This window comes from Schistocerca serialis, unplaced genomic scaffold (assembly GCF_023864345.2).
Source record: "Schistocerca serialis cubense isolate TAMUIC-IGC-003099 unplaced genomic scaffold, iqSchSeri2.2 HiC_scaffold_1353, whole genome shotgun sequence".
NCBI lineage: Eukaryota > Metazoa > Arthropoda > Insecta > Orthoptera > Acrididae > Schistocerca > Schistocerca serialis.
The window spans coordinates 11,092,309-11,107,309 of NW_026047573.1; positions in this window are offsets into that span (position 1 = coordinate 11,092,309).

Consider the following 15,001-nt stretch of genomic DNA (forward strand, 5'->3'; position numbering starts at 1 on the left):
TGGTTGGGACCAGTGAGTGTCTACTGCATTTTTCAGAGCTCTGCAGTCTTCTAAGAACCAAGCTTCAATAATGCAGAATAAGTTTTAATTTCTTCCTGTTACTAGATAGAATTGATCAGACTAGGAGATGCATGTATTTAATTCAGATGTTTGCCACATTTCTTTATATGAGCTATGACCGTCGAGTCCAAACACTACATTGGTTGTTTAATTCAATACGTACCTGAGCCAAAATGATCTAACAGTGTTTCCATGTTCACTAACCTCACTGATACATGGAATATAAGTGACCAGTCAATTTTCTAAGAAATCATCGCTCATATGAAACATGTCCAGTGAGAATCATCTTACTGCCTCATTTGTGAATTTTATGTAGATTCATTTTAAGCAAGGAAAGTATGCAGATATTTTCGCAAAGGTTCCAATGATACCATTCAGGAGTATGTAGGTCTAATATTTTAGATTTTATCATGTGTTGAGTGATAATGGCCAAAAACAGAACAAATTTCTTTGTGTCCATACATCAGCACCAGCAGCTTGACCAGTGTACATTTTGAAACCTTTATATCGTGATTATGGACTGCTTTGTAGATCATCGCTCAGTTCTTTCTTGAAAGAGCAGAATGTAAAGTTAATCAGAGCTCAATCAGTAAGGAATTCACTTTGTGAATAGAAAGTTTGGAAGATTCTTCAATAATTATTATAAACCAGAATATAGGTGAAAAATTTTTCAATAACTTATACTCCTGCTATTCCCAATTCTTGTCACATATATGATGTAAGAAGCTGTTGTAATCATGAAAATGGTAAGTTTGTTTTGTTATGGGAAGGTCACTTATTAAATTAGCAATTTCCCATTGATCATGACATTAACTTTGAGATCAAGTCGCATGGCATTCATGTTGGATAATGTGATACTGATGCAAGTATCTGTTGTGTGACAATAATTCATTGTCTATTAATTCTCAGAGCACGAGTGACAGAACAGCATTCGGGCATCTCAAGTGTGCACGCGACAACTGGATGTATCTTAGTGTTGCAGACTGAATGCCAAAAACACAAAAGTTAATCAAACTAGATGAAAGGTTAAAAGCCATGATCTGTCATACCAAATGGGAGGGGTAGGCACCAAAGTGTTCAAACCTGTGCAGTATAAATGAAAGATGAGACATGAAGGTAGGTAATACTTCACATACCAAGCCTGCACAGAATATACCCAGTAACTGAGGCACACTTTCAAAGTGTCGGCTGCATAGGACTGACAGGTCTGGTGCCATTACACAGCCGGAGCTGATGCTGCTGCCACTCGCCTCAGACAGCGTGTACTGGGTGGGTGCTTCTGCCACTGTGCTGGAGTGTAGAAAAGTCAATCATTGCACTTTATCAAAAATAACAGTTCTGTGTCTTGATACTGTTTCACTAATGCCCGTGGGTGTTAGATGAGAATCCACTCACCACACCTGGTGTGATGGTTGGACAGCCTCCTGAACCCAGCCAGCCCTCTGAGCCCAAGTGATCAATTTTTTTACGGTGTGAGTAGCATGGCTATATACTTCAGCAACTCTGCAATGGAGCAGTAGTATTGCATGTGCAAAGGAGCAGTAATGTAACAGGAGCCCATTAAGATTTTGTAGCCATTAAAGAGTGTTGGCAAGCTGAGCCGGTACAGGGAAAAGCCTCACTGAATATCATTAGCTGCAACAGGATTTATAGGCATGGTAATTTGGTGCCTCTTTGTTTTGGATAAATTCACTGACAGTGTATCAGTATTTATTCATGATTTGAAAGCTGCCCTTAACTAACCATATACAATCATATCTCATCAGGCCGGTTTGCAAATTTAAGGTGGAATGGTAACTCAAAGATACACATAATGTACCTTGAGAGATAGATTAAGGAACAGGCATCTGAACAGATTATTAAAAGGCTTTACCAACTGTATTGCAAACGGTTGAGTTGGACACTTTCTAGAGAACAGCTGAATGGTTTGTCACTGAAATGAAATCAATCAGTAGATGCATTTTCAGACATAATTACGAAGGTCAATACACAATCCTAAGCATTAAGGTAAAACGCCAAAACTGATAAGATTTATTCTGGTGGAGGCTAGACCCTGGATGTATTTTTTACGAGCATTTCCAGGCAATATGTTGCAACTACATGATATAGGTTGTGTGGAGTAAGAGACAATGATGTGGTGTCATTGAGATCAACATGGCTCAGTTTCATTGTTGGTGTATGAAATTTTCAGGACCAGATGTAATTACTGCCACTCATTGCTGATGGGTACTGTGTTGCCCCATATCCAGAAAATGCAGATCAAGGACAACAGTCCAGATGCAAACGACCACTGCTAGTGTGACATTGTCACAAGTTTCAAGTATAATGCAGGTGATACCAAATACACTGCAGATGTGTCCACTGAAGTTCAGTTTGCACAGTATTTTACCAACAGATACAGAATTGATAGTCTTGGTGACCTATCAAGTGAGATGATGAGTGCTGTGGAGCTGTTGGAATCCACTAAAGAGATGAATACATTGTATATTTTCTGCGTGGTAATATAGCAAGCGTAAGATAATAGATCGAGCTTGTATAGTCGCGAGGTGTGTGGATAACTTCAGTTCAGATGAGGTCTGTCTGCCAGGGAATTAAACTTGGACATCCTGCGGGATGATGATTAGGTATGTCAAGAGGAGACAGTCCCACGCAGACTGTCAATCCATCAACATCACATGAAGAGGTGATTCACTTTGTGCAGACAGACAGAACAGTGGTCAAAACTTTACTGTGATGACTTAGACCTTTTTAAATTGTGGTGGACCATTACCAGCAACAACAGCTATGCAATGTATGATACCAGTGGGTAGTGATGGACAAATTCATGGGAAACCATACAGAATCCTGAAAGATCTACAGCCAATAATGTAAGAATTGCTCGAGCAATAGGTTGCTTATGGGATTATTGAATGTAATGATAATCTGCATGGTGCATCTGTTTTAATTGTTTCCCAAAAAAGTCATCAATTGGAACAAGGAAGTATAGCTTTTGATTATACAGGAGACCCTGGCCATCATCTATGGTTTAATGTACTTAAATTGTTACTGGCATGGAAGAAATTATTAAGATGTGACAGACCATGCTGCATTGAAGTGGTTTCTAGGATTAAAACACTCTTCAATTAGATAACCACCAGTAAGCAGAAAGGCTGGAGTACTGTGAGCAATGAATAAGAGCACTACAGAGTGAAAGAAGGAACTTTTGCTAACACTGACAGCCAAATTTAGGGAGCAACCACAGTCTGTGACACACAGAGGCTTGTTGCGCAGAATGACTGTGGACCATGCGTGGTGGTACCTGCAGCTTTCTAGGAAAGCACTAATGCAAGCATATGACAATTTTTCGGTAGATCATGGAGGTTGGCCAAGGACCAGAAGCAGGAGCCGGATTTTAGAAATGGTATGATGTCCTCCTCCTTGCCGTGTCCGGCGACAGTGACTCCGTCAGTCTTCTCGGTCCTTGTTGTGGTAGGCTCGGATGTGGCTCGCGAATCCGAATTTCGCTTTGAATATCATGTTGCATGGAGCACAGTGAAGTTGACCAGCAGAGTTGTAAGTATACGTGTAGACAGGCTTGAGCTGAGATTTTCGGAGCTCTCTTTTAGCATCCAGGTCCATTACACGCTTTTGCTCGAATTGTTCGATTCTCTTATGTACAGTTGATCGCCACTCCGATCAGCGCAATGCTAGCTCCTCCCAACGGTTGCTTGGGATGCCACAGGCTGCAAGGTGGCGTTTAATGGTGTCTTTATATCGCAGGTGTTGACCACCTTTCCTCCTCTTCCCGCACGAGAGCTGCGAGTAGAACACCACTTTAGGTAGCCTACTGTCATCCATGCGTACTATGTGACCACTCCATCTCAGTTGATGTTTCATTATTAAAGCTTCAATACCAGCCAGTTTCACGCGGCGCAAAATCTCCGTGTTTGGGACACGGTCTTCCCATTTGATGCGCAGAATTGATCTCAGACATCGAAGATGAAATTTATCTAGCTTCTTAATGTCAGCTTTGTAACAGCACCAGGTTTCCGAGGCATAGAGTAAGGTGGATAATACTAATGCTTTGTAGACTGCAATTTTTGTTTGTAGTTTGAGATCATGTGATTTCCATACTCGGTCATTAAGCTTACCGAAGGCTGAGGCTGCGCTGGCTATACGCGCTGTGATTTCCAATGTCAGGCTGTTGTCACTTCTAATTTGGCTTCCCAGGTATTTGGACTTTGACACATTTTGCAAGGGTTTGTTATTTATCTCAATACTAGAGTCATCTGCATTAAGACCTCTAAGTGGTTGTTTAAGAACTTGCGTCTTAGTGATGCTAATGGCTAAGCCAAATCTTCTGCAGGAGGCATTTAGCAGGTTTATGTAAGTCTGAAGAGTTTCGCAAGAATTAGCCATCATGCATACATCATCCGCGTAGAGAATCTCTAAGATGGATAGTTTGGTTACGCGACTTTTTGTTCTGAGGCGAGAGATGTTGAAGACACTTTTGTCTGTCCTTGTGTCGAGACTAATTTGATTACTACAGGCTTTGGTCGCGTCTCTCATAACAACTGCGAAGTAAAGTGAGAAGAGTGTGGGAGCCAGAACACAGCCTTGTTTTACACAACATGTCACGGGAAACTGTTCTGAGAGCTTGTCCTCATGGCGGATTTTTGCCATCATGTTTTCATGAAACTGCCAAATCAAACTGACAATTTTGTCAGGGCACCCAGTTTTCTTTAGTATGATCCAGAGAGCTTCCCGTGGGACACGATCAAAAGCTTTTTCCAGGTCTACAAAGCACATGAACAAAGGCCGATGTTGCTCTAAACTTTTCTCTTGCATTTGTTTGACAACAAATATGGCATCCACTGTGCCTCTGTTTGGGCGAAAGCCACACTGGGTCTCTGGTAGCAGTTTTTCTGCAAAGTGTGTTAACCAGGTGTTAACTATATGGGCAAGGACTTTTCCCGCTGCTGACAGAAGAGAAATGCCCCTGTGGGAGCTGCAGCCTGATATGTCACCCTTGCCTTTATAGATCTTGGAAATACAAGCATCTTTCCAGTCTTGTGGAATCATTTCATACTCCCAAATCCTTAAGATCAGAGCAAACAATGGTTTCTTGATGTTTGGCCCCCCATATTTATATAGCTCTGATGGCAAGTTATCTAATCCTGCTGTTTTGTCATTTTTCAGCTTAGCCAGTGCTGAAATGAATTCATTGTAGGAAGGGGCATCCGCAAGTTGTTCCTCAACTGGCAGGTCTTCAAGTGCTTCTATGTATGGAATATCGGTTGTCTGATGGTCAGGATTAAGAACGTCATTAAAATGTTCCGCCCACCGAGACAGGATGTCACTCTGTTGCGTCAGCCGACAACTTTTATCTTTGTTATAGACTGGTGCTATCTTCCCAACTCTTGGACCAAAGATAGTTTTCAGGGACTCAAAGAATCTGCCCGTTTGGTGTGTGTCGGCATATAGCTGTATTTCATTTGCTTTATTTGCCCACCAACTGTCTTTGAGAGCACGTACCTTCACTTTCAGATTGTAATGTGCTGCTCTACGCTTGTTATCATCAGGGGTGCGAAGAGAGGTTCTGAAATCATTAATTAGCTTTCTGATCTCTGGATCTGAGTCGTCAAACCAGTCCTGGTGCTTCTTCTGAGGCTTTCCCAAGACTTCTGAAGCACAGCCACGCAGTCTGCTAGCGTATGCACTCCACTGTTCATCTACAGGGGCAGATTCAGATATCAAAAGGCCATCGACACCAAATTTTTCATCCAGTTTTGCTCTCATAGTCTGATCATTGGCCAAGATTTTGCAGGACAATTTTGTTGGTATTTTGTGTGAAGCTCGGCGTGGTGCCTTCAAAGTTATCTTTAATTTGGACCTCACGAGTCGATGGTCTGTCCATCCCTGAGCGCCTCTCATTGCACGTGTGACCAGTACGTCACCAAGATCTTTTTTCCATACTATCACATAATCCAGAAGGTGCCAGTGTTTAGATCGCGGATGCATCCATATCGTTTTATATTTTTCAGGCAGACGAAAATATGTATTTGTCAGACAGAGTTCAAACTCGGCACATAGAGTTAGAAGATCCAAACCATTCGAGTTGCATTTTCCAATCCCATGGCGACCGAGGACTCCATTCCAAGCACTGAAATCATTCCCAACACGAGCATTAAAATCACCAAGTAACAGAAGTTTATCTGCAGAAGGAATATCCCTAAGGACATGTCGGAGGTCTTGGTAGAACTTGTTCTTCTCTTCATCCGGAGATGGCAATGTAGGTGCGTATACATTGATCAGGTGAAGATATTTCTTGGATGCCAGGTGAAGTCTGAGTGTTATTATTCTGTCACTGATACCTTTTGGGAGTTCTGTTAGTGAGCATGCCAATTTATCGCGTATGGCAAAGCCTACCCCACTTTCCGCCCTTTCAGTGGATGATTTTCCACTCCAGTAGTAGGTATAACCTCCGAGCGGTTCACATAACTGTCCAGAGTCACTAAGATGTGTTTCACTTATGGCGGTAATGTCGATGTTATATCTAGCCAATTCCCTTGCGATAAGTCCTGTCTTTCTCTCTGGGCACTGATTATGGTCATTATCCTGTAAAGTACGGACGTTCCAGACTCCAATCATTAGATATTTAAGGTAACTGTTTATTTTATTATTCTTTTGACCGCATATGTTAGTGAACAAGTGACCGCAGTTTGCCACTTGTGCTGGGTTGAGACGGGCTATGTTTAGGCCACCTTTTCTAGGCCCCTCCCTGGATTAGGGAAAGCAGAGCGATCCTAAATAGGGCTGCTTTGTCGTCTGACGAGCTGCCGAACCAGTCCTCCCGTCTCTCACGAGTACCAGAACGACCATCACCGTCTGACCGCCTAACGTGCAGAGCACCAACTAAGGTTCAGGTACACCAAACCCTTGCCTCCAAATCAGTACTCCATCGCCGCAGGACTTTCAATGCTCATAGTCCATTGAAACTTTGCCGGAGTAATCTGCGCGTGAAGCTATTTAAAGTGGACAAGCAGTTGCTCAGATGCAGATCCACTCTCTCGTCCTCTGCCTCTGAATGGCAGTGGATCGTAGGGCCGATACAACTGGCAAGAGGCAGGGGATGCAGTGAATGGCCATATGCCACTGGAAGTATCCTGACATATGCCCTTAAGGCACATCACAGGTGCCTTGCTTCGTCAGTACAGAAGCCGTGAGTGTTTACCTATCGATATTACCCGCCTCCTACACCGATGAAGAGACTGACAGAAGGGAAGAAGGAAAGGGAAGGGACTGGAAGGGAAAGGGAGGAAAGGACGGTAGGTCGTTGTGAGGCACACTTCGTCAGGCTCCTCTGCTGAGACCTGACTGGCTAGGTTGAACCTGCCAGTAGCCACGCTACCACCGGTGTAGCTCTCGGCATCACAGGAACACGCAAACTCTCCCACCCGCACGGACAGTGCTACGATAAGGTGGTGATGGTATACTGTGTGCACAACATGCCGATTTCAACCTATTATACAGACATCAACTGCAAAGTTTGTCAGAAGCATCCAAACAATTTGAAATAGTGTGGATGGCTGTTGCCTGATAATTTATGGAATACCAGGTGCTACTGAAATTTCATGTTGCTGACAATAATAACAGATGAAGCTATCAATTTTATGTCCGATTTGATGAAAAAGTTATCAAATTTGCTAAGCATTCACAACCTTAGGACTAGACCTACCCTTCAAATGGAAGAAGGCAGCATTTTCATCTTACAATTGCCAAATTTTACATTTTTTGGTGAACACCAACCAAATGACAGAGGTGTGACTCCCATATGCTGTATCAGCTTAGAACTGTAAAAGAACACAGCAAATAATGTGCTTTCACCCTGTCATATAGTGTAGTATATGGCAGGAAGATGCCTTCACCATTTGAGGTAGTAAAGCCTTTATTTGGGAGAAATGGGGACTCAGCACAATATTTTTAGAAACTTCTTCACTATCTGTAACAGAGGGTGAAGAAAAGTGATGCTCAAGCATCAGGACCACACAGGACAGTGCGTCAGCAACCTGCCTCAGTTGGACAATGGGTTCTGCAGACGATGATGGGTTATGTCATCTCTATGGATCCATTTTCTATGAAGAAATACCTCTGCTGCTATGCATTGAGTCATGTTATAGGACATTGCATATTGGCCAGCAGTATGGCTATCTTAGTAATGGATATATGCGCACTTTTGGAAAGGGGGAAAAATTGACACACATTTCTTTCTGCCAGATGGTTTGATCCACATCCTAAATACTCGGGAATATAGTTCTATTGGTTCTATCCTTCAATAAGTGAAGAGTAGTAGAATCGCTACAGTATCAGCTGCCTAAATCAGGAGTATTACTTGCCAGAAAAATGGGACACCACACTTGCTAGTAATCATTAGAAGTTGAGACTGTTGCTTCTTATATTTAAAAGAAGTCTCAGAATTATCAAACTCTTAAGTATGGGCTGTTACTGGCTCTAAAATTACATGGTAAAGAAAACAATAGATTTGATGTGTACAATATTTGCTTCCATACTTAAGGACTGTTTACAGTCTTCAGTGTCTCCCAATTCCCTCAAAGTTTGCAAAGTACTTCCAATATTTAAATTAGGAGACAGTCCTGATAATAAGACAGTCCTGATCAGAAGACAGCCCTGATCAGAAGACAGCCCTGATCAGAAGACAGCCCTGATCAGAAGACAGCCGTGATCAGAAGACAGCCGTGATCAGAAGACAGACATGATCAGAAGACAGCCATGATGAGAAGACAGCTGTGATTAGAAACAACCCCCTGTTTTCAAGGGCATTCTTGAGAAAAAATAAAGTTTTTTCAGAGGCGGAACGAAGTTCACCGGGTATAGCAGGCCTTAAGAATAATATGTTATTTTGTTTCGCCATCTAAATTATCTCTGGTCTATAAGAATAATGCATATGTGTAACACAGTGTATACATGTAACACAATAGCCATTGTTGGTGGTAGCTCGTGACACAAACAATAATAATAACTGAAAACTGTGTAGGGAGTGAGAAAAGGCTAAGGGGGAAGGGCGTTTCTATGGTAGATCACTTGGATTTAACAATTGCAGCCAATACACAGTTCTTCCATGAGCATACAAACATAGCAGCAACTTTGTGTAGAAACGTGTTCGCCAGCATTATGAATTAGGCCAAGCCCACACACATCGATTTTTATTGTAAGTAAAAATATTGTACAGTTAAATTCTTGTAGAGGAACAAAGGAGAGCAGAGGAATTTCTTTGTCCTACTAAAAGAATTTGATTGTATGATATATTTCCATATGATAAAAATCGATGCATGTGCACTAGGCCTAAATGTCGGTTTGGCAAATGATGCGTGCTACCTAGGTGAACTTCTCAGTCTAGTTATGTTGATTTAAAGAGGGAAATTTGAGTCATGCATTTTGGTACATTTTCTTCAATTGACTATCTATTGAATATCATTGGTACACATTTGGAGAGGATAACTGATCAAGTGATAATTGATCAGTTATCGACCGGGGTTGAAATTATTTAATTACTAAAATTGCTATTAAAAATGGGGGTTGGTGATAGAGGGGTGAAAATTTAGGGTTTTGTGTATTTTGTAATGCCACACCATAAAAAAAATAAAAATAAAAAGTTCTGTCCAAAAAACAAGAAAAAATTTTTTGGGGTGGACCATTCTTATCACTTAGGGGTATGAAAAATAGATTATGAGAGATTCTCAGATGTACCAAATATACATGTAAAATTTCATTAGGATTGATCGAGTCATTTCAGAGGAGTATGGCACTGTGACACAAGACTTTTATATATAAGGAGGTGGATATTCTGACTAATCAAAATTACAAACTGTTATAGTATCTGTCTCAGAAGTTAACATAATACCTATTCTAAATGCATGCCATTTGTTCATTGTTAACAATTTGATAATGGAAGGACAAATAAAACAAACGAAGAAAAAAAGTTTTACATTAATTTTCTGATGGATTTCCTTTATACATTTTTCACATAGCAACCCTGTCATCTGGGGTACCACTAGTTTTTACTCATCATCATCATCATCATCATCATCGCACATCTGTGAAATTTATATCATCGTGGTCACATTTGGCTGTTTCTTCCTAATATGTTGCCATTTCTGATGATGTGGTTACCTTGCGATCTCAGAATACAGCTATTTTTATGCATATACGTATAGGATTATGCTTCTATTTTGACATATGTTACAATATGTCTTGCATCCAAAGATACTGCCAATGAGAGAGTGGTGAGAAGACAATGTTAATCCAGCATCAGAGACATGGTTTCATTCCCGTCATATGTCACAGTGACTGTCGACTACATGGCATCATGAAACACTTACGTATGCCTCTGTTCCTCATCTAGACTTTCATTTTCTCCTGCAGAAATGAATACTCTTGTTGAGTTCTTGTAAAATTTTACAGTCAAAACTCAATTCCGACTACAAACTGATTCAGGCAAACTGCAATTTAAACATGTTACATGTTCCTAAAAAGCTGAAGCACGCAAGATAGATTCCAATGGTTGGCCAATAAAACTATGTAATTTGCTGGCCATGCGCTACTCCCCTGCCTGTACTAATCAAATTTTCACCTAAGCTGATATCACTGTAGAAGGATTGGAAGAGGAACAGTGTTGTGCTTGATCAACTGTTAAACACTGACTTGTGCCCCAGAAGAGATTGCAATCATATGTAACAGCAGCAGCAGCAACAGCTAATACATAACTTAATATCATGATTCAGTTCAACTGTCAAACTTCCTCTCGGCTTCCATCTTCTGACATCTATTGGTACCAGCTCTACATCACGTCTTGAGACTGTAATTTATTCTTGCAAATGCATTTAATATGATCTATTTCATTTGTTCGATCATTTTTTGTCAGAATATCAGCATCATGTTCAACAGCTGATTAAAAACTGGTAACATTTTTATACAGAATTCTAATACATGAACAGCGACCGAATTTATCATTTGCAATGCACTTATCAAATCATTACAGTCTCTCAATCAAAATATTGATCCAGTTTCAGAATCCAGTAACTTTTTTGAAGGATAACATTTCTCCTTTATTTCAACATGGTATCCATACATGTACGAGAACTTCTACTCTGAACCTGATCAAATACAACAAGAGTCTGTAAATGATACAATATGGCACAGTTTCCTCCCACATTCCAGAAAATAGTCAAATTTTATGCAGAGCAACATATTTTTGTAGTAGCTGTTTCATAGTTTCTCGCATATCACTTACACAAGCAATGTCTGAGTTGTCACATGACTCTTTGCATAGCGTTGATAGTTTATCAAGGCACTTCGGCATATCGTGATATCTTGAACCTGTTGGAAGTCGAGTTTTATTTGACCACCTCTGTCCTGAATTCTTCAAAATAAATTTCTGTGTGACCTCAATAGCCAAAGCTTCATTTGTAAATGTAAGACAACCACTATATATCCTGTTAAACAATGGAAAAATGTTGACCTTAGCAGCTATAGCTTTATCAGTGAATATAAGGTGACTCTTTATTTTCCAAAACATGAAATGGGGAAAAAACCCTTGCCTTATAATTGTCTGAGATATCTCACTTACTTACATACATCCAATTACTTACCTTATATGAAATGAGCAAAGCATTTTGTAACACCACAGCTCTTATGCTGTATGGATTTATTTATTTATTTTTTTTTTTTTTTTTTTTGCTTTATTTAATGTTACATTGTTGATCTTCTGTAAATGTGATTGAATCGATAACATAAAATTGTGTACTGTTTTCTTTATATAAACTTTGATGTCATGTTTTGGTTCTATGCAAAGTAGTGTATCTGTAATTTAAAATCTTTGTCCCATTTGGAGGGAACAAAACTTACTGTATATAATTGTAATTTTGTGTGAATAATTTGTTTGTAGAAGTGTCAATATGTGAAAATGTTCTGTTTTATTTAATGTATTTGTTTGCTGTTATGTAAACTGCTGACCTTCACTTAGGTTTCTTAGTTATTCTGTATGTAAAAGGTGTAGTGGCTCCCCTCGGGAACAGAACTGTTTAGCGCGCACAAATTGTGGTTGGCCTAGGTGGAAAAGGTGGAACTGATAGTCAGTCAGAGACGAGCCAGCAGTCGGGGACGAGCCACGAGTCGGGGACGAGCCACGAGTCGGGGACGAGCTACCGGTCGGGGACGAGCCACGAGTCGGAGACGAGCTACGAGTCCGTGCACTGCTATTATAAAGGTGCATATTGTGCTGATTCAGAGAGAGGCTTTTCCTGCTTCTTTCCAAGGCCTCGGATGGATGGATAAATAGCTGGAACTATTCTGGAATTTGTATCTGTCGTCGCCGCCAAGAAATGACAGAGTCCAGCAATTCTGTCCACGAATCCACCTACCAACATGCAGTTGCCACCACGTTGCGCAATCATTGCAACGTAATACTATAATAATGTACAGTGAAGGATCAGCGTAATGGATGTGCTAATGTGCTGAAATATAAGGTAATTTGTATCTGAATTTATGTACCTACCTTGATATTCTCCTCATCATAACACCTCTCAGGTTCCTTTCCGTTTGAACTAAAGTAATTACCAAGTGTCACTACTGAAAGAACATTTATGACCAGAGTTTTGCTAATTAATGCCTCTTGAACTTAGTAAAAAGAAAGTTAAAGTTAATGTGGCAATAGAGTGAGTTAAAGTAAATATTATTTTTCAAAATAATTTTCCTATTAAAACTGCTATTTAAAGTGCTGTTGCTAACTTCAATATTAAAAGTTCTTAAGACTGAGGCTTATAAGGCAAATGATCACATTATTGTCGGTAGTAAATTCTAAAAGGTGAGTCAGTTTCTTGCAATTTGATCAGTATTGTGTTTCGCTGTGGTAAAAGTGAGAAAGCTGCAGTTGTGAAACATTAAATATTCATGTTTGCTAAGTGTTTGTGTTTCTTGTGTATTAGAAGTGCTTGTTAATAGTAATGTTATAAAGACCATTCACTTTATGTAAGCCTGAAAGTAATAGGGTGTATCGGTATCTCTTATAATTTAGCAAATAGTTTGTGCTGCTCCAGTTGTTAGCTTCAATCTTAAAACATATGTGTGTCAGAGTTCATTGCACTCGCGTGTGGCTAAGTCTAGGTTGAGTTTGTCCATTATAATTACTTATACCTACTTTTATAAACGAGAACTTTAATCTTTCTCTTGCCTAATTAGGGTGGCGACCGTTTCCCTTATTTTATAAACAGTATAGCTAGGCAAAATTTTGTTTGTTACTATACAAATATTTACGTAATTCTGACTTTCATTTCCGATAAGCCACCTCCGTTAGCAACAACACGGTCAAACTCACAAAATTCCTCTCAGAGGGTAACACTGCTCTGTTGCTTTGTGCCATAGTTGCTTTTACAAAATTGTTTTATGTTACAACCTGCTTCTGGCATTGAGGTTATGGTATAACAGTAGCAGGTAGGAGTGTTATACGTGGCGACCGTGACAGGACGTTGTTCAGTTTGCACCTACAGACGGAAAAAATTAAAAGTAGTTAGCATTTTACAAACATAGAGTGAACATAAAACGTCCAGCGGCATGAACCTGTACATTAGCTGACAGAACTAGTAGTGAAAGTTCAGTTTAAATTATAAATAAAAGGTATCAGTACTTAATAATAGCTAAAATGGACAGGAAACTAGAAATAAATGTAGACACGCGAGAGCAGAATGCAACCGAGAGCAGTTCAGGCCGCACACCAACAGATCGCATGACGCGCGAGTTAAATTATGTACGTTATCACGCAGACGTTAATAAACAGATCGAAGCTATGTGTATAGCACGTACTAAGCAAGACAATGTAGGCGATGTTGTCGAAGACAGTGGCTATGCTGATGAATCGATGGATATGCTTGAATCACCAAAAACTGAAAGGAAAGTAGAACTTGAACACGAAAATGTAGCAGGACATAAAAGTGAAAAGAATTCAGATATGATAGAATTGTTAAAAATGTTGTCTGCACAAATTGCAGCACAGGGGCAACAAAATGCAGCAGAAAATGACAGAATCAAGGCACAAATTGCAGCGCAAAATGACAATGTCAATGACAATATTAAGGCACAAATTGCAGCACACAGTGACAATAATAATGCACAAATCGAAATGCAGATTACCAGACTTAGTAAACAAATTGAAGAAGTCAACTCAAGGGTAGGAACAGTGAGTAATGAAATTAAAAGTATTAAAAGCGAAATTACTGTCATCAATGGCAATATTGCCAATGTACAAGGACAAATTGATGACATTAACGAAAGATTTGACTCTGAAGTAATTAAAATTCAAGATCAAATTGAACCCTTAGTCTGTACTAACGTTGACGAAAAGGTATTCGGTATTAAATCCGAAATACAAACCGAATGTAATGCAGAATTTGCACAGATTAAACAATCTGTAACAGAAACAAGCAGAGCTCTAACCAAACAGATTCTTACTTGTGAAAAGAAGTGTGAACATAACACTTCACAAATCCAAGGCAAAATGTATGACTTGGAAAGAAAAATACAAACCGGACCTACACATTTTACTGAAAAAATGCCTTTCAGTAAAATATTAGAGGGCGAGGAAAAATTCGACCCAGCAAAGAGGCATAACGGATGGCACCCCCCTAGACTTTGTAAAGAATTGCGAAGGAAATTTTCCTGAATATTTGTCTGACCAGGAAAAAATTAATGTTGTAATCAGTGCATTAACGGGAGAAGCAAAAAGGTGGGGGTTGAATCTTGATACTAACCAGATGTCTTTTGAAACTTTCAAACAAAAATTTATTGACGAATACTGGTCAGAACAAAAACAAGACCAGTTGTGGTGTGAATTTCTAATGGCCAGGTTGTATGACATCAGAGGTAGGCAAACCATGAAAGAATTCTGCGA